This window comes from Chanodichthys erythropterus, chromosome 7 (genome assembly GCF_024489055.1).
Source record: "Chanodichthys erythropterus isolate Z2021 chromosome 7, ASM2448905v1, whole genome shotgun sequence".
NCBI classification, from domain to species: domain Eukaryota; kingdom Metazoa; phylum Chordata; class Actinopteri; order Cypriniformes; family Xenocyprididae; genus Chanodichthys; species Chanodichthys erythropterus.
In genome coordinates, this window is record NC_090227.1 from 17490139 (window position 1) to 17512032 (window position 21894).

Genomic DNA, 21894 nt, shown 5'->3' on the forward strand with positions numbered 1-21894 from the left:
TAGTAGAAAAATTGAGCGTATGAAATGCCATTAATGCCAAACCAGCATATGCCTGAACTTTAATAACGAGAAAATAACGTGTGCCTAATTAACAAGTTTAGTAAAACATTAAATTTAGCCAAAAGAAAAAAAAAAAACTTACGTTACAGGCCACTATCAGTGACAGGAGCATCATAGATCGACAACAGCAGGCAGCACGGTCTCCCAAACACTCTACAGCTGAAATTTAAAAAGAAAATATTAAACGTTAGTTCCCTTTCAGTCGGTCACGTTCGACGTACGTCAGTAGTGACCGACGAATTGGGATATCGCTAGAGAGCCCCTATCAGCTTCGAGAGAACTAAAACAAGCCAATGGAATTGGCGTGCGATATTTGCATAATGCGCACCTCCCCTAACAGGTGGATATAAAAAGGGGGGCAGATGCAATCGCACTCTGTCTTTCGCTTCGGAGCCTACCTGGTGTCCTGCGGCTGTTTGAACTTCAAGCCTCTGAAGAAGTTTCGGCGCTTGTGTTGGTGTGACGACGCCTGCAGCGAGGTCGCGAGTTGGAGTGAGCCGGGTGGAAACATCTACTGTTTTCCCAGCGTTCCGCTGTAATTCCACTGGTTGGTCTGCGATTTGGTCTGGTTCCTCCTGTGTTTTTCTAAACACGTCGTGATGCTCCCTGTGTGTCTCGACACAAAAGAGCTGAAGTTTCCCCTTCTAAAAGAGCTTCACAGACAAACACTGCGTCTTTTTCAAGATGTCATTCTGTCTGTGCGTTTCTGGAGGCGGTCGTTTCCTATCCTCTCTGACGGCCACGATCACTTTCTCTCATGTCTGTTTAGCGTGCTGAGACTGTGTTTGTGGGTGGTCATATTTTCTTGTGGAAATATGTCCACGTCGGCGCGTTGTTTGCTCGCCTTTCTCGTAAGGGCTTGAGCGCTCAGCGCGCCGTGTGCAGTCGAATTGCCGGCTGACAGCGCGCGTTGCCACGGCAACCCTGCGCGCTGTCTGGCGCTCTAGATGCACGGTCGAGACTCGGCTGCCTTTAATGAGGTGGAGTCCCCTCACTTATTCCCCGATCTAGTTATTTTTCTGAATCAGAAAAGTGCTACTTTGGTTAATAATAAACCTGGGTGACCAGAGGATCACAGTGGGGCAATACCCGCCGAGTCATTCTCCGTGGGCCCCCCACTCCTCTAGTGCATCACAAACATGTTGTGACTATGTTCGTGGGTGGATCATGTTTAGATACAACATGGCCACGTCGGTGCCCAGGGTGCCGTGTGTCGTCCAGTTGGGCAGCCACGTTCACTGTCCAACATGGCTGGTTGCTTCTGCATGTGTTGCTGGTCCTCCTTAAAATAAATTTGGAGGACCTAACATCTTAGTCAGGGCTCCAGCAGAGGATCAGATGTCGAATGCTACATTGGAGAGAGTATTGTTGGGCTCTGAACATGAAGATGAGGCTGAGCGTCCCACGGTTGTGGCGTGCTCATGCCGAATCGGATTCAGACTTGGCAACCATGCTTTCCCGGGCCCCTGGGGGTGTCGTGCGACGCGTACTCGCCTTGCCCCGCCCCCTGGCTTAGCCCGGATGTGCATGATAAAACTTGGCAGTTTGTGGCCTTTTTTGGCGTTAATATGGAACGCCAAGAGGGTCATAATCTGCACTACAAGTTTTTTCTCTCTCACTACCCCCTAGGGTGGGGTGGCAGTGCTACGGGCACACCACCTCTGCCCTGCATGAGTCTTGGCCCCTGGCAAGTCTGCGGTAGGTCAAAGCACTCATTGCATGTGGGTAGTTCTGAGTCAGGGTTGAACTACGCAGGATGCAAATCATAGCACAGGCCCCTGGCCAGACAATGTCCACCATGGTGGTCCAGAAACACCCCTGGCGAGTCTTGCTGGGATGTGCCGTCGTCAAAGTGTGCTTTCTCGATGCGCTCATCTCTCAAACTGGCCTTGAACCCAGCCCGCTCAACCCGCAGTCACCTGACTAGCGGGAGACGGTCCTGGAGATATGGCGACCTGGAGCTGACGTAAACGGTTCTTTCTCCCCCGGAGGAGGGCCGGGTGGAGAATTGGTCTGTTCCGCCGCTGGCTCTCCGGAGTCCAGCGGTACCCACTAAGAACTGTTTTCCGATCCTCTACGTCCCAAGAGTGTGGCTGGTGGTGTGCAGCGCCCCGCGTTGCTACTCCCAGCCCCCTCTCACCTCGCCAGCAGGTGTCAGTGTGTTGGTGCAGGCCGCGCCCCGTGTGCCGTCTCCCATACGCACTGCTACCTCGCAGAGTCTGATCACACTCTGGGCCACTACCACGCCGCCCGAGTCGGGTCCCCGTACTCTGGTTCGCTGCCCCACCCCCGGTACGTCTGTGGTGCGTTTGGTTCTGCTGGCGAGGTGTCTGGAGGCCTGGTTAGTGCCCCCAGCCCGTTCCGCTGGCTCATTCGTACTATCAGACTCGGCTATGCGATTCAGTTCGCCCGGTGTCCTCCGGCGTCCAGGGGTGTCCACTTCACTTAGGTGTCGTTGGACATTGCACCTGTTCTCCGAGTGGAGATTGCTGTCCTCCTGGCGAGGGATACAATCGAGCCGGTCCCTCCAGCCGATTTGAAGTCAGGTTCAGCCCTACTTCATTGTACCCTAAAGGGCGGTGGGCTATGGCCAATCCTGGATCTGCGCGTCTTGAACCGGTACCTTCAGGCTGCCGTTTAAGGTGCTCATGCAGAAGCGCATTTTCGAGTGCGTCCGTCCCGGGGTTTGGTTTGCAGCATTCGACCTGAAGGATGCATACTTTCATGTCTCGATTCTGCACTCGGGTTGAGCATGTCAGTACAAACTCCTACCCTTCGGGCTGGCCCTGTCGCTCCACGCCTTACACGGTTGCGGAGGTGGCCATTGTTCCCCTCAAGGAACAGGGTGTTCGCATTCTCGACTGCCTCGACGACTGGTTGTTCCTGGCCAGCTCGCGAAGCAGTTGTGCGTACACAGGGAGATGGTTTAGCTCACCTCAGCCTGTTGGGTCTTTGGGTCAGCTGGGACAAGAGCAAACTCGCCCCCGGGCAGAGGATCTCTTTTCTCAGTCTCGAGCTAGACTCGGTCGCCCGGATTGTCGGTGTTGAACTGCCTGAGTTCGCTCAAGCGCAGGACGGCGGCCCCACTGAAAGACTTCAGAGGCTCCTGGGGCATGTGGCATCTGCAGCCGCGTTCACGCCGCTCAGGTTGCTCCATATGAGGCCGCTTCAACACCGGCTCCGCGACTGGGTCCCAAGATGGCCGTGGCAGCGCAAGCACGCTCAGTGTCCTCGCAACATGGAGCTGCCGCCCTACCCTCATCCGGTGGTCGGACCCTTTGTTCCTGCGGGCGGGAGTGCCCCTTGGACGCTGTGGTCCACACAGATGCCTCTACCACCGGATGGGGGGCCATGTACAACGGGCATGCGGTTTCGGGTCTTGGACGGGGCCTCGACTGCATTGGCATAGCAATTGCCTCGAGTTGCTAGCAGTATGTCTTGCACTGGGCCGCTTCAAGGAGCTGCTGTCAGACAAGCACGTACTGGTCCGCTCGGACAAGCACGGCGGCCGTTGCGTACATCAACCATCAGGCTGGTCTACGCTCCCGTCGCATATCGCAACTCGCCTGCCATCTCTTGCTATGGAGTCAGAAGCATCTGAGGTCACTTCAGGCCACTCATGTCCCAGGTGTGCTTAACCGTGCAGCCTACGAGCTCTTACGGCAGCCTCCACTTGCGGGCAAGTGGCGGCTCCATCCCCAGGCGGTCCAGCTGATCTGGCACTACTTCGGCGAGGCCCAGGTAGTCCTGTTGCCTCCCCAGGAACTGCCCTCGGCCAGTGGTTTTCCCTGACCGGCGAGTCGCTCGGCACGGATACCCTGGCACTCAGCTGGCCCCGGGGCCTACGCAATATGCGTTTTCCCCCAGTGAGCCTTCTCGCACAGCTCCTGTGCTAGGTCAGGGAGGATGAGGAGCAGGTCTTGTTAGTGGCTCCATATTGGTCACTCGGACCCGGGTTTCGGACCTAATGCTCCTCACGACAGCCCCTCCTTGGCCGATTCCTCTGAGGAAGGACCTCCTGACTCAGAGATGGGGCTTCCTATGGCACCCGCGTCCCGACCTGTGGAACCTCCACGTGTGGTCCCTGGACGGGATGCGGAGGTTCTGGGTGATCTCCCGCAAGCGGTCGTAGACACCATCACTTCTTCTAGAGCTCCTTCACGAGGAGCCTCTATGCGTTGAAGTGGAACCTATTCGTTGAATGGTGCTCCTCTCGCAAGACGAGAGGACCCCCGATCATGCTCGGTCAGATCTGTGCTTTCCTTCCTGCAAGAGGGCTTGGAGCGAAGGCTGTCTCTCTCCACCCTCAAGGTGTATGTTGCCGCTTCGCTGCACATCTCCATGCAGTTGATGGCAAGCCCTGGGGAAACACGGTCTGATCATCAGGTTCCTGAGGGGGGCGAGGGGACTGAATCCTGCTTGCCCACCCTCCTTACCCTCTAGGGATCTCACCTTAGTTGTTAGCTAACTTCGGCGTCATCCCTTGAGCCTTTGCAATTAGTCGAGTTAAAAGTACTGTCTCTTAGACCGTCCTCCTGGTTGCATTGGCCTCATGTTAAGAGGGTAGGGGATCTGCACGCATTTTCGGTCGACGAATCGTGCCTGGAATTTGGGCCTGGGGATTCTCACGTCTTCCTGAGACCCCGGCCTGGATATGTGCCCAAGGTTCCTACCACTCCCTTCAGAGATCAGGTAGTGAACCTGCAAGCGCTGCCTTCGGAGGAGGCAGACCCAGCCCTAGCTTCGCTCTGTCCAGTTCGCGCCCTGCGTGTTTACGTGGATAGAACTTGAAGCTTAGGACCTCAGATCAGCTCTTTGTCTGTTACGGAGACCAGCAGAAGGGAAAGGCTGTCTCCAAGCAGAGGATGGCCCACTGGTTAGTGGATGCCATCGCCCTGGCTTATGTTCCCAGGGCGTGCCTTGCCCGTTCGGGTTGAGAGCCCACTCCACTTGAGGAGTGGCCTCTTCCTGGGCGCTGGCTCATGGCGCCTCGCTGACAGATTGTAGAGCTGTGGGCTGGGCGACACCCAACACGTTTGCTAGGGTTTTAGCTTACTTGTAAGCTGGTTCTTCCCGTGTACTCGCTTCCACCAGCCGGTAGACGTGTTGAACCTGTGCTCGTGTCGGCTTGCAATGCCACTCCCGCCCCCTGGGCAGGATATGTGCATCTGTTGACTCCAGTCGTGTTCCCCGTTCGGTGAACCCTGTCGAGTTCCTCCACCTCCACCTTCGGCTCGGGCATTGCGGAGTGTCTGATGCCAGACCAACATCCATCTTCGATGTTGTCTGTTGGTTGGGTTCCATATGTTGCAATCCCTCTACGTGAGTGATTCCATATGTGTATTGTCCACGGTTACTCCCTACGGTGAGCCCGTGTCTTTCCCTTAGCAGAGCTTCTGCTTTCTCCTGTCAGATGAGTCTCCCCCTACTCAGGTGGAGCCATCCCAGGGACTCATATGCGTTCTGCCCTGCGGGCCAGTCCATATGTTTTCCATGTAAATTCCTTCCCCTCTGGGTAGGTAGTGGTTTCTGCAGCATTCCTTACGGGTTCGCTTCCCCAGTGTAGTCTAGTTTACTTAGTGGGTATATCGGAACAGCAGTAGACTTCCCGGCGTAAGCTCACCCCCTTCTCTGTCCCCTTGGTGCGACGGGCGGCTAGAGCCTGCGCTGGGCACTGGAAGGGGTTTCGTAACTGTGGCGTTTTAGTTGGGATCCCAATTCGTCGGTCACTACTGACGTACGTCGAACGTGACCGACTGAAAGGGAACGTCTCGGTTACGTATGTAACCCTCGTTCCCTGAAGGAGGGAACGGAGACGTACGTCCCGTCGCCACAGTTTCTGTACCCTCGCTGCAGTGCGGACACCGGTTGTCTCCTCAGCGAAAAACAGAGTGCGATTGCATCTGCCCCCCTTTTTATATCCACCTGTTAGGGGAGGTGCGCATTATGCAAATATCGCACGCCAATTCCATTGGCTTGTTTTAGTTCTCTCGAAGCTGATAGGGGCTCTCTAGCGATATCCCAATTCGTCGGTCACTACTGACGTACGTCTCCGTTCCCTCCTTCAGGGACGAGGGTTACATACGTAACCGAGACGTTTTCACTAGTGTCCAAATTAAAAACAACTAACTTTAAAACGGAAATCTGAAAATATCAAATGCGTCTCATGTGAGCAAATAAACAAACAGGGCATTAATTTGACAAATAAAGTAAAAAAAAAAAACCCCTCAAAGTAGCAATGAACATTACATATGTGAAAAATGACGACTAAAAATAAAGTTATAACGTTAGCTCTTACCTTTTACTCCGAGAACTCCCGGTTGACTGACGACCGTTACAGTTCAAAATGACGCGCATGCGCAGTACTCCAAAAGTCTGTGAGCGTTGCTAGTGGTTTCCCATTCAAATTACGTCACAGTTACCATCGTACATCTAGCGATTTTATTAATCCATTGTATTTGATGTAGATCTAAACGCTATATTACACTGACAATAAATTACAATTAAATAAATATATTAATGAATTAATAAGTAATAGACTAAAACACACATTTGTGAGGTGCCATGATTACACAGATCTGTATTTTTAGGGAAGATATGTGAACAAAATGTCAATGTGGAAAATATGTGTAAATTCATGTTTTTCTGTAAGTGTTTAAAATTCTTCAAACATAATGGATAGTTTTGTTCGCAAGGCTTTCTTCCACGCACATTTGCATTGTCGACTGTAAGATTGGAAATGTATTTTCTTGCGCCCTGAAATAAATTTTTATACATAAATATATTTTTCCTGCCCCTGAAATACATGTTTGAATATATTTTAAGTATATGAAGGTTGAAACAAAATATATTTTGTTATAGAGAGTAGGCAATTACCTGTCTGATATATTGCATTACATTCATTCTTCAAGTCGATGTCCATAATATTATATCCATTATAAAAGTCTGTTTGAATGTCCTCTGAGGAAAGCAATCTTTGTATAACACCACAGCGCTAAAAACAACTTCCTTTGCAAAAGTTCCTTTCAATTTAAAAGTCTCTTGTGCTTCACTGACTCATTCCTCCTGTAAAGTGTTGCTGCCCTCTAATGGCGTATTAATGTAACTTTCACTCAATCCATATTACTTACTAATGGTCATATTTATATAAAATATTTATTGAACAACAAATAAGCACAATTGTACAGTTCAGTCAAACAAAGCACTAGTTATTTACAAAAAACAAAAACAAAACAAAAAACATTTATGCTTGTTTGTGGGTTTTACAAATATTTAACGAATGAAAAGGATTTTAAAGAGCTTGTGACAAAACCTCTTAACTCCACTGGATCCTCAAACTGTCAATCAAACTTCATTACATTATTCCGCCTCCCCTCGTGAATGAAGTGCGCACGCAGTTTGGACATCTCCTCTATGCAATGCTAAGGTAAATAAAGATCTGATGTTTGAAAAAAAAATTGTAAAGCATTTTCTTTACTCAAAAAACCCTATGTTTATAAAGTTTAATGTTTTACGTATTTGAAGAGCAGAGAAGAGTCTTCGTCTGATATGTCCCGTCTAGTTGAAGCCAATATGCTAGCCTATATATAATGATGTAACATAACGTCGTTTATTATCAAATTTAACATAGCACAATTCGACTTGCTCTGGAACAAATAATAGATTAATAAAGACCAAATATTGCCTGTTCTATGTACTCAAATTGAATAATGTCTCATGTTTAACCACTATAAGAGCCAGCGGCAAATCCACGAAGCACTGGCCGAGATTAAGCTGTTCTCGGCAGTTACAGAAGCACTGAACGGCCGCTGACGCCCTGGAGCTCACATCTCCGAAAACGTCAAAACAAGTTGTAAAATAGGCGCTGTTATTAAATATGAGTCACATATTTCAGGTCTAAACAACTACATTATCGCCTAAAAACTATTAAAACTGCAGTTTGTGGTACAACAAGTAGTATTTGTAAAGCTTGCGGTTGATTTGGTCGGCCGCCATGACGGTCACTTCAAGCGGAGTGATACAAACGGTGAAAAGATAGGAGGAGTGCTGTTATCGCTGAAATATTGCATGGCTATCAGCCAATCAGATTCGAGAACCAGACAGAACTATTGTATAAATATATATAAGACCCATATATGTGTTCCCAGTTCAAACCCATGCCAACTTGGCCCATAAATATATCATGCAGGACCCATATATGTGTTCCCAGTTCAAACCCATGCCAACTTGGCCCATAAATATATCATGCAAGACCCATATATGTTTTCCCAGTTCAAACCCATGCCCACTTGACCCATAAAAATTCTATGCAGGACCCATATGTGCATTCCCAGTTCAAACCCATGTCCACTTGGCCCATAAATATGCCATTCAAGACCCATATATGTATTCCCAGTTCAAACCCATGCCCACTTGACCCATAAATATGCCATTCAAGACCCATATATGTGTTCCCAGATCAAACCCATGCCCACTTGGCCCATAAATATGTTATGCAAGACCCATATATGTGTTCCCAGTTCAAACCCATGCCCACTTGGCCCATAAAAATTCTATGCAGGACCCATATGTGCATTCCCAGTTCAAACCCATGCCCACTTGACCCATAAATATGCCATTCAAGACCCATATATGTGTTCCCATATCAAACCCATGCCCACTTGGCCCATAAATATGTCGTACAAGACCCATATATGTGTTCCCAGTTCAAACCCATGCCCACTTGGCCCATAAATATGCCATTCAAGACCCATATATGTGTTCCCAGATCAAACCCATGCCCACTTGGCCCATAAATACATCATGCAAGACCCATATATGTGTTCCCAGTTCAAACCCATGCCCACTTGGCCCATAAAAATTCTATGCAGGACCCATATGTGCATTATGTGCTTATTTATTTATTTATTGGTTAGCTAATGATTATATATATTTTATTCATTTGTTATTTTTATCTGTAATGAGGTGGTGTTATTGCATTCTGGATTGGTTAACAAATCAAAGAGTGACCATTAGTTCCACAAATACAGATGCAGGCTCCCACTAATAAATTATTGCCCTACCATCACCAATAAATAAATTACTTCTAGAGCACAAAATTGTTTACAAGAGAACAAATTTTTTCATTGATCTAGTCACTTGATTTTGCTCTCAGAATGCACCAGACTTATGCATGTAAATTTAAAATATACAAGAATTTTCCTCCGGACCCCCCTAGAGGAACCAATGTCCACCCAACACAGGAAACACTGTAATGTGTATATATATATTAAAAGGATTTCTATATTTTATCCACTCAATAGTCTACAATATAATAGCCATATAAATGTAGCATTATAGTGGGATATTCAGTGATATTGGTTGTGCAATATCGACTTTTGTGATTGGCCAATACCGGCAGACTGGAGCCAATGGAAATGCAAAGAGGCATTGACAGAGAGTTAAGAAATGATGATGAGAAGAATTATTATTAATATTTCAGTAAAGTTCATTAAATCTATTCTGTTGTTAGTGTGGTCTTTAAACTTATGAACTGTGTATGGACTGACAAAGGTGATACATGAGGAAGCATTTTGACAACAATGCAGTAAAAATTTTAGGTGCATCAAAAAAGCGTGCTCATTAAGATACCAGCAGACAAGCTAATCCAGCCCAAATTAGTGCATAAAAGGTCACCAAAATGAAGTTTTTGAACCTCATTATTAAATACAAAAGGAGGAGAAAAACTGCAAAAAGGTCCACTTTTTGAAAAAAAGAACCCCCCCTTTCAACAGGCTGGCTACGGACCTGTTATTTATGATCGTCTCCGTCCAGTCTGTACGCCGTATCGCTTTCAACCACAATTATCTTTTTTGATTTTTAGTTTTGAACCAAAATTCCTGTTCCTTCTATTCTGGCAGCCAAAAACACAACAAGACGACATTTTAAAGTCAAAACTTCAAACTTTTAGCGCGCCTGCTATGAGTTCTTATTTATGTTTTGCCTCCAGCTAGAGCGGTGACGTCACAGTGACAAAGGCGATTAAGGGGTCTATAGTTTATATTGATCGCGCTCCCTTCAGTGACGTCACGTCCGATTTGGCATTTTTCAGATGCGGAAGTAAAATTTTCTCACAAAAAACGACTCCAGAAGCCTATGTAGCGTATTTATGCGTGTTTTTCCGAGAAAATCTATTTCATACATTATTTTTCTATACATTGAATCACTAAAGCTCTAACCTGCAATATGCCCTTTAAACATTAAAGAGCACTAGTGTAATAAACAGTGCAATTGTCCCCATATTTTGTTGAATATTGACAAATTTATCCACAAATAATGTTTTTTTTGTTTTATGTTGTTTTTATTCTGCTTTTGCCATAATTGACACAAAAACACGACATGCTCTCGTGTAGTGGCGACATGGTCAACATGTGAACGTGATTTCTGATTGCCTGGAACTCCCCGAGGTCTGAAGTGGGATATTTGGGATATTCCCACGTCTAACCTATGAAATCCCAAACCTGCCAATATTAAAAATAAATACATAAACAAATATACATAAAAAAGCAAATAAATAAATAAATATTTTTTAATACATTTATTTCCTTTTTTATATATTTTTTTATTTTTTTCCACATTTATTTATTTTTTCTATTCATTTATACATTTATTCATTTTGATTTTTATTTATTTACACATTTATTTATTTACATATTTGTTAATTTCCACATTTATTAATTTCTCCATTTCTTTATTTTTACATTTATGTATTTTTATATGTCTTTGTCCGTAGGGTAATGAAGAGGGCGTGGTTTGCCTCAGACATAGCAATCAAGCTCAGAGTAGGTGAGGGCGAAGCATTGAGGCCACAGTGACACCTTGTGGTGTGGCTGAAATACAAGAAGTGTAGCCTACTGATGAACTTGCGATACTGGGATGAATGACTTGGATGGGCAATATGGCCAAAATCTTATATCACGGGTTGAGTCATATACATTATCACCCTAACTGTACTGTGTGACATGGATAGGGTACTCTTTATTCCAGACATGGCTGTAGAACATCGTCTGGTCTGGATTTGTAAAATGTCCTTGGCTGGCAAACATGAACTGCAACATCTTCAACAGATTTGATAACAGGGACTCTAAAATGGAAGCGCTTGTTATTTCCCATTATTAATCATTTGAATGAATGGGCTTACGTTTTATTGAGACTCGGACACTGGTCAGAACACAGAAAGGAACCAGCGCACATATAGGCTACAGTGAAGTCGAGGCAAGCATATTGATCAATGCATTTGAAAAGAGACCACAAATTCACTTCACATTAATATTTCCTACTTTTACATGCACAACAGGTGATAAATACTTAAAATACAATGCATATTTCAAAGATCCAAAATAGAACGAGGCGTCATTTACAGTCGAAAATTGTCGCGTTACTTCCCGTGTGGACAGTCACGGCATGTCAGGAAAGAATAAACTCAAGGTCCAATTGCGAGTGCAGAAAATAGTTTATTAAATGAGGAATAAAGCAAAGGAAAAATGATCAGAAGTAGTAAGCATCCGTAGCAGACACCAGTCTCACAGAGACTGTGAAGGTAGAAAATCCACGCCAAACTGGTAGGTCCACACGTAGCTGGTAAATCCACACAAGGCAGGTAGCTCCACATAAAGCAGGTAAATCCACACAAGGCTGAATGCAACACAGGAACAGAGAAACTGGAGAGAAGCTGGTGAAAGCAAGAACAGGACATGAGCAAACAACGATCTGACAACAAACACAGCAAAACACAGGGCAGATATAGGAGTGGTAATGCACAGCAGGTGCAACCACTCCGATTAACTCGTTCGGGCCAAGGTTGCTAGGCAACACTAACAAGCAATCAAACAAATGACAACAGCAAACAGACATGCAGAGATGAACACACAGGCCCATGAACCGTGACAGTACCCCCTCCCCTAAGAGCGCCTCCTGGCACTTCCCGAGGAGTTTACCTGCCTATTGTAATCATCGATAAGAGACTGATCCAATATGTCTCTCGCAGGAACCAAACTCCTCCGGACCGTAACCCTCCCAGTCCACCAAGTACTGAAATCCGTGTCCCCTCCGTCTAGATTCCAGAAAACATTTTACCGAATAAGTTCCCCATCTACGAGTCACGGCGGTGGGGGTACTGGGGCAGGTGGATTAATGGTGGAATGAAAACGTGTTTTAATTTGGAAACATGAAAGACGGAATGAATTCTCCTGTAAACAGGAGGGATTTTAATGCGGACTGCCACCGGACTAATAATCATGGTGACAGTAAACGGGCCAATGAATTTAGGAGCAAGTTTAATACACACGGTGCAGAGAGGAATATTCTTGGATGAAAGCTACACTTTTTGACCAACGACGTAGACGGGAGGCTTCGACCGGTGGCAATTGGCCTGGGCCTTGGTGCGTGACCCCACCTGGAGCAGAGTCTGTCTGGCTCTGGTCCAGGTGTGTTGGCACCTCTGGACAAAGGGGCAGGGGACTGCATAGGGGTCCGCGACATTGGATTCCAGATTCTGAAAAATTGGTGGCTGGTAACCTAAACTACACTCAAACGGAGACAGGCCCGTGAATGACACTGGTAATGAGTTATGTGCGTACTCAACCTATGAAAGTTGTTGACTCCAAAAGGATGGGTTCTGAGACACCAAACACCGCAACATACTTTCAAGATCTTGGTTGGCCCTCTCCGTCTGACCATTACTCTGAGGATGAAACCCAGAAAAAAGACCAACACTCGCCCCCAACAAACAACAAAATTCCTTCCAAAATTTGGAGACAAACTGAGGCTCCCTATCAGAGACCACGTCCTTCAGGAGGCCATGAATGTGAAAAACGTGATCAATGACAGCAACCGCTGTTTCTCTGGCTGAGGGTATTTTGGGCAGAGGGACAAAATGAGTTGCCTTTCAGAACCAGTCCACCGTGGTCAAAACCACCACTATGTGGGATCAGGGTCTCGAAGGAACTGACAGTGGTTGAAGGAGTCCAGCAGGGGGTCGATTAGAAGTCTTAGAAGTGGCACAGACTGAGCAGGCCAACACAAAAAGTCGTATGTCGCGGGTCATCGATTGCCACCAGAACCGTTGTTTAATGAGAAACGTGGTACGACTAACCCCCGGATGACAAGCCACCTTGGAATAATGTCCCCAATGGATGACGTCAGACCATAGATTCTCAGGCACAAACAAACAACCCGGTGGGCATTTGGACGGAGGCGTTACCCCATGTAAGGCCATAAGAACTCAATCTCCCAAGTCACCATGGAAACCATGATCTTCTGTGGCAAGATGCACTCAGGAGACGACGGGCGTTCAGATTGGTCAAAAACGCAGGACAAAGTATTGGGTTTGATGTTTTTGGAACCCGGGCGGTAGGAAATAGAAAAATCAAAATGACCAAAAAAAAAAAAAAAAAATAGACCACCAAGCCTGCCTAGAATTGAACCTTTTGGCAGACCTGATATACTCAAGATTCTTATGGTTGGTCCAGACGATAAAAGGTACCCCCGAACCCTCAAACCAATGGCGCCATTCCTCCAAGGCAAGCTTGACTGCCAGCAACTCTCTATTACCAATGTCGTAATTGCGTTTGGCGATTGATAAATTATGAGAAAAATACATGCAAGGATGCATTTTGCCGTCCGCGGAAGAGCGCTGAGAAAGAACCGCTCCAACCCCCACCTCTGACGCATCAACCTCCACCACAAACTGACAAGAAGTATCAGGGGCAACAAGAATTGGAGCTGAAACAAACTTTTCAATTTGGAGAATGCAGCATCAGCCGTGCTGGACCACCTGAAAGTCACTTTGGTGGAGGTCAAGGCAGTCAAAGGGGCGGCTAGCTGGCTGTAATTGAATAAAACGCCGGTAAAAATTGGCAAAGCCCAGAAACCTCAGCAGGGCCTTGCGGGAATCTGGAGTTGGCCAATTTACCACAGCCTGAACCTTGTCGGGATCCATGCGCACCACCTCGGACGACACAATATATCCCAAAAAAGGGACTGAATGTGCATGAAAAACGCATTTCTCCACCATGACATAAAACCCATTCTCTTCTGAAGCACTCGTCTGACGTGCTGAACATGGGGGTATTAAAAGCGGTCTTCCACTCATCACCCTCCCTCATGTGAACCAAATGATAGGCGTTTGTGAAAAAGGAAGCGCCCTGCAGTCATTCGAAAGCTGAAGACATCAGCGGCAAAGGATAAGTATTCTTTACCATGATGCTGTTCAGCCCTCAATAGTCAATACAAGGATGCAGGGAACCATCCTTCTTTTCCACAAAGAAGAAACCCGCACCTGCAGGGGAAGAAGAAGGGCTGCCAGAGAATCAGAAATAGATTTCTCCATGAACTCCGTTTCCGGAACAGAAAGCGAGTATAATCTGCCTTTAGGTGGAGACGTACCTGGCAATAACTCTATCGCACAGTCATAGGGACGATGTGGAGGAAGAGGAGCAGCTCGAGACTTAATGAAAACTCCCTTCAGGTCAAGATACTCACTGGGCACATTTGACAGGTCCGCATGTTAGTCCTGCAACACAGAACAAGACACAGAAGAACAGGCAGACAACAGACATGAAGCATGACAGTATTCACTCCAGGAAGCAGTGGCGGCTACTGGTCTGTCAGAGAGGGGAAGCTCATTTTCGGCCTACATCATAAAATTGTCTATTTATTTAAAAGTAAATTCTGCCCTACGTTCCTTTTCAAGAAAATGGTCTGTGACCCTGTCGTACCAACTAGGAGTCTTTTCAAGTGACTTGACCAGTGTCCTCTCAATGGCCAGCAGAGCTAGGCTGCTTAAACGGCTATTTCATTATGTTTAGCCACTTGAATGCGAGCACCTTCATTTATTGCATGCTCAACCCTGATCCTGCCCATGCAACTTAATCTTGCACATGCACTTGCACTCACATGTTCATTGCTCTTTTCATGTCTTTTATATGCCCTGTCAAAGTTAGACAGATCTCCAAACCCCACCTTTGACCAAACAACACATCCGTGAGATGGTTTCATCAAGAGGCATGGCCAGCAGTACATTTTATTTGTCACAGCACTTCCAGTCAGCCAGCTAACTTTGTCATACCAGGAGAGCTGAAAAGACCTGTTATTTTTCCCTATCTTTTGCACTAAATCAATCTTAGGTGTTGATCTCCCCTGCTGTTTAATATAAGTTTTTCCTCGTAAGGAACACTTTCAAATGGCTTCACCAAAATCAGGTCGACAACATTAGCACCGTCTGCCATAGTGCGCAGTTTCACCCACGACGCTAGCCTAGCCTACTAACGTTATATGAATGAATGAATGAATGAATGAATGAATGAAGGAATGAATGAATGAACGATCTAAAAAAAAAATTTAACTCTGTAAAACTGAAACAAGGAATGTGGTGTATAATTGTGTGAAATGTATGATGAAAATCAAGCAATTTCACCAAGCAAATATCAAAGAAATAGGTTGCAGCAGTTTTTATTTCGACTGAACTTGAGAAATCCGCGATGGGACTGAGTGCAAATAGCTTCAATGATTCCTTATAGTACAGAATCGCTGTCAGTCAAAAGGAGATGCAGTCTTTCGACAGACCTTCCAATCATCACGCAGAAGCTCGGAGTCCGGGCCAGCCCACTCCCCATTCACCCCCAGAGACGCTGAGCGTCCGTGGGCGGGACATAATCGCAGCGTTTATCCAGTGACCGTCTAGTTTCGAAGCGCTGAAAAAAAAAACGTTCAAAGCAGCCCCATTGAAGTCAATGGACGCTGGGCTTCAATAGGGAAATGCACTGTGACGCTGCGGGAGTGTATGAGTCAGCCGACCTGCTATATGTAACTGATTCTGAACGAACTCGTCTTTGAGATGAACGTTTTCTAACGCATTTAGTCAATAAAATGTTAATACAATAGTACATATTTGACCATTAATTTTGTGACATTATAAGGGAAGCCGAGCTTCCCTTGCAGTCTTAAAGAAATTGCCACTGCCAGGAAGAAACAGTGTTTTGACACCAGTTTATTTTGGGGTAATGGAGTGAAAGCCAGAACCACTGGAGCCAAAGGTGTGTCAGTCAAAAGAAAATAAATTTTCTCTGTGTGGTTGCCAGATGTAATTAAACTCACCGGCCCGGTGGTATGGTAGATAGGTGGAAGCGGTCGACTGTCCAGAACCACTGGAATTTTCAGTTTATGAGCAAGGTTGGTTTCCAAAAAACTTCCCTCTGCTCCAGAGTCAATTAAGGTTGAACAATTAAAATTAGAACAGGCCCACTGTAGTCTTACTGGGAGAAGAGTAGAAATAAGAGAGGATTTATTAAAAGCGACCCCACCCGTCAGTAACCTCTTCCCTACTGACGGGCTTTGGCTTTTACTGGACACTGTGCAGCAATATGACCCGCCGTGCCACAATATAAACAATCCCTGGGTCCTGCGTCTCTCATTCTCCTCCTGGGAAAGACGAGTTCTGCCCACCTGCATGGGCTCAAGATCAAGAATTGATCCATGGAATTCTTGACGCAACTTAGCCAATGCCCACGCCACCTCTCTGCCAGAAACTGCCCGATCGAACACTTTCTTAAGTTCCTCCGTTGAATGACTGATAAGAAGAACAACATTGGTGCTTCTGTTCCTACACAGCTGTTCCCCAGAGAGCTGCTCAACCAGACAGCAGTGTAACTACAAAGGCAACTTTAGACTCTTCTGTGGGAAAAGATGAAGGCTGGAGAGCAATAAACAGAGAACACCAAAAAAAGATTTTTTTCCAAAAAAGATCAACACAACTGGGGCTCACCAGAGTATGCAGCTGGAGGTGGCAGGCAGGGCTCAGCATTGCGGCCAACAGGTGGAACAGCAGGTGGGTTGAGCACAGTGGGCTGGTGGGCAGACTCAGTCTTAAACTTCTGAAGCTGGTTGGTCAATTCAGAAACTTGTGCTACTAGAGCCTGGACAGCGCGACCAGTAACCATAATCTGCTCGTCCTGTCATTCCATGCGTGCATTCCTGCTCGTCAAAATGTCCCATAATTCTGATGCACTCACTGGATCCATAGTATGGTCAGATCGTTCTGTCAGAAAAGAATAAACTCAAGGTCCAATTGCAAGTGCAGAAAATAGTTTATTAAATGAGGAATAAAGCAAAGGCAAAATGATGAGAAGTAGTAAGCATCCGTAGCAGACACCAGTCTCACAGAGACTGTGAAGGTAAAAAAATCCACACCAAACTGGTAGGTCTGACAACAAACACAGCAAAACGCAGGGCAGATATAGGAGTGGTAATGCACAGCAGGTGCAACCACTCCGATTAACTTGTTAGGGCCAAGGTTGCTAGGCAACGCTAACAAGCAATCAAACAAGTGACAACAGCAGACAGACATGCAGAGATGAACACACAGACCCATGAACCGTGACACGGCATCACTAATTATAATGGGTTTTTCTTGGTGTGGTCTTATTATTAATCACAAGTCTTAGGCTAAGTTATCAACTGGAAATATCCAGAATTAGATAAATCAAAATGTGCCATGGAAACGTAGCTAGAGAAACACACATGCCATGCATTAAACATAAATTATCTATTGCAATATTATTAATAATATTATAATTAATAATATTAATCTAATTGTTGTTTAGAGCTTAAAAATATAAAAGTGACATCAGATCGTAACCAAACTGAACAAGCACGGATCAAACATTTCTGTTCATTTTTGTTTTGCTTTAATTTTAATGTTTAGCATTTTGGTTACTTTTAAAACCTATTAAAACTAAGCAATCATGTCTCATTTCCTATATGTGCGCTGGTTCCTCTCCATGTTCTGACAGTGTCTGAATCTCTATCAAACGCAAGCTCATTCATTCAAATGATTAATAATGGAAAATAACAAGCGCTTCCCTGTTAAGTCCCTGTAATCAAATCTGTTGAAAATGTTGCTGTTCATGTTTGCCAGCCCAGGACATTTTACAAAACCAGACCAGACAATGTTCTATGGCTATGTCCGGAATAAAGACTAGCCTAATCCATGTCAAACAGTACAGTTAGGGTGATATTATATGACTTAACCCGTGACCAGTGGTGTAGTCGGGGCCATACGCACATATGCTTACTTTTTCCAGAGGGGTGTTTGCGTATGACGACTTATATGGCTTAATATTAGCGTATACCCTCGGTATACCCAGTTGTTTTGATGCTTGTGTAACATCCACAATCTACTCTAGTCTGCTTCCCCTTTAACTGCATCACATGTTTGTTTGTTTTTCACTCACGAAACTGTGTTGTAATTGGTGCATCATTTGAATTCCACCACCTTTCTCCGCCCCCAACACCCGCAATCTACTACCATATTCACAGCTTCTACTACACCGAGGAGGAGAGTTTGCTTTGCTGTCATCGACTGAAGATGGTGTCCTGCTGAAGCAGTAAGGTAAAATTAATAAAAATTATTGTTTTAAGTGTGCCTAACGGTACCGGTGCAGTCACTCTCTTCTGTCGCTGCCATATAGCCTACTTTTAAAATATACAGCCTACGTGATTCACAATGTAATAGCTTTGGCTCAAGTGTGTTTTGAGTTTGTGTTTGAGATTAGTCTATTAAAAAATATAATTAATTTATTTAAAATAAATTCTAGCTCTTATGTTGGGAAGTATGCTGAATTGCCGATATCTATATCGCAGTATGACAATACGTGCACAGCTCAGTATAGCTTAAGCCGTGGAAACCACTTTGAGCATGGAAATATTTCTTCGGACACTGCAACGGTCATGACATTACGTCACACTCTGAAGTGCCTTTTTTATAAACATGAATTCAACATATAACAGATAGCAACTACACTCAAATTGTAAAATAAACAAATAAAATAAACATACAATCTACTCTACACTCTATTTTTTCTACTGTAAAAATGTTCTTATAATTCAACCAAAAGGCTAAGCCATGATATATGGATCTTCTACTGGTCACTAAATGACAATATTTATTGACTGTCATCATTATAAATGACTGTTTTCCTTAATGTAAATATTTAATTGAAAGAAGCCGCTAACATCAGTGATGTGTTGTCTTATGCTTAAGATGCCTAGTTGGATATGATAGTTAGCTAACTAGATTATGTTGTTGACCATGGTAAATTGGTTCACACTGCATAATACAGGTCTAATTCTGCCTGTTTCTCATCTAGAAATGGTGGGAAGAGGAAGAAGTGAGAAGAGGAAGGTCAGTCTAACTGACTATTTTGGAAGGTAACTAAAGAGAATTTCATAGTAGTATACCATCTGTAAAGGCAAATTTTGGCTGTTGATCTGTTATAATCTGTGTGTCTCCAGTTATGGTGTTAAGAAGATTTGAACTCTTGATTTCTAATGATTACATATTGTGATATAGTGTCCAGTGTAAGAGAAGCAGTGTAGGCCTGTTCTGCTCCAATTCATCAGAAAAGTCAGAAGCTGAGACCAGCAAAGCCCAAACCTCCAGCACAGCCCAGACCTCCAGCACAGGCCAGACCTCCAGCACAGGCCAAAGTCAGTCCAGCATAGGCCAGACCTCCAGGACAGGCCAGACCTCCAGCACAGGCAAAGTCAGTCCAGCACAGTCCAAAGTCAGTCCAGCACAGGCCAGACCTCCAGCACAGGCCAAAGTCAGTCCAGCACAGCCCAGACCTCCAGCACAGGCCAGACCTCCAGCACAACCCAGACCTCCAGCACAGGCCAAAGTCAGTCCAGCACAGGCCAGACCTCCAGCACAGGCCAGACCTCCAGCACAGCCCAGACCTCCAGCACAGCCCAGACCTCCAGCACAGACCAAAGACAACTTAGAAGAACTCGAAGCTGCAACAGAAACTATTGGCTTTCTCTTTTCCAGCACATTAGATGCAGTCGCTCCTTTACGTCTAAAGAAGATTAAGGAAACTAATCCAACGCTGTGGTATGATGAGCACACTCGGGCTCTAAAACAAGCTGTTAGAAAAGCTGAACGTAGTTGGAAGAAAACAAAACTAGAAGTTTTTCGCCTTTCGTGGAAAGAAAAAAATGATTGAGTACAGAACGGCTATAAGAAATGCTAGATCTACTTATTTTTCAAATCTCTTAATAGAAAACAAACATAATCCTAGGTATTTATTTGACACAGTGGCTAAATTAACTAGAAACAGAGATTCAACTGCTGACGTTTCCATAGAGCACAGCAGTAATGACTTTATGAACTTCTTTACTTGCAAGATTGATAATATTAGAGAGAAAATTAAAAACATGCAACCGTCTACAGTTTCGCTTCAGACAGTGCACTGTAGTGTCCCTGAGGTAAAACTAGAATCATTCGCCGCTATAGGAGAGGAACAATTATCTTAACTTATCAAATCATCAAAATCAATGACATGTATGCTAGACCCAATGCCGACTAAACTACTGAATGAAATGCTTCCAGAGGTCGTAGGTCCACTTCTTGATATAATTAATTCATCCTTAACACTAGGATACGTGCCAAAAACCTTTAAGCAGGCTATTATTAAACCTCTTATTAAAAAACCTCAACTAGATCCGAGAGATTTAGTAAATTACAGGCCAATATCGAATCTACCTTTTCTGTCAAAGATACTAGAAAAGGCAGTTTCAACACAACTGTGCTCCTTTTTAGAAAGAAATGGAATCTGTGAGGATTTCCAGTCAGGATTTAGACCATACCATAGTACTGAGACTGCTCTCGTTAGAGTTACAAACGATCTACTCCTATCATCCGATCGTGGCTGTATTTCTCTGTTAGTGTTATTAGATCTCAGTGCTGCTTTTGACACTATCGATCATACCATTCTTTTAAAAAGACTTGAAAACTATATTGGCATTAGTGGAATTGCTTTGGCATGGTTCAAATCGTACTTATCTGACCGTTATCAGTCTGTAGTAGTTAATGAAGAGATGTCGTATCGATCACAGGTTCAATATGGAGTACCACAAGGCTCAGTACTAGGACCGTTGCTTTTCAATCTGTACATGCTGCCCTTAGGAGAGATAATTAGGAAGCATGGTGTTAGTTTTCACTGCTACGCTGACGATACTCTAGCTCTATATTTCCTCGCCCCCTGACGAAACCTACAAATTCACAAAACTAACAGAATGCATAGCTGATATTAAAAACTGGATGACAAGAAATTTCTTATTATTAAATTCAGAAAAAAATGATATCCTAATCTTTGGACCAAAAACTTCCTCACGAAAAAACCTTGAATACTCTCTAACACTTGACGGGTGCTCCATTAAACCTTCGTCCTCAGTTAGGAACTTGGGTGCTTTGATACCAATCTTTCATTTGAAAGTCATGTTTCTATTATCTGTAAAACTGCCTTCTTCCATCTAAAAAATATATCTAAATTACGACATATGCTCTCAATGACAAATGCGGAACAGTTGGTTCATGCATTCATGACCTCAAGACTAGATTATTGTAACGCTCTACTGGGTGGTTGTTCTGCTTGGCTTTTAAACAGACTACAGTTGGTCCAAAATGCGGCAGCTAGAGTTCTTACTAGAACCAGAAAGTATGACCATATTAGCCCAGTTCTGTCAACATTACATTGGCTCCCTATTAAACATCGTATAGATTTTAAAATCTTGCTACTTACTTATAAAGCTCTAAATGGTTTAGCTCCCCAGTACCTAAGTGAGCTCTTAATGCATTATAGTCCTTCACGTTTATTGCGATCTCAGAATTCAGGCCAGTTGATAATGCCCAGAATATCAAAATCTACTGAAGGCGGCAGATCCTTTTCCTATTTAGCACCTAAACTCTGGAACAATCTTCCTAGCATTGTTCGGGAAGCAGACACACTCTGTCAGTTT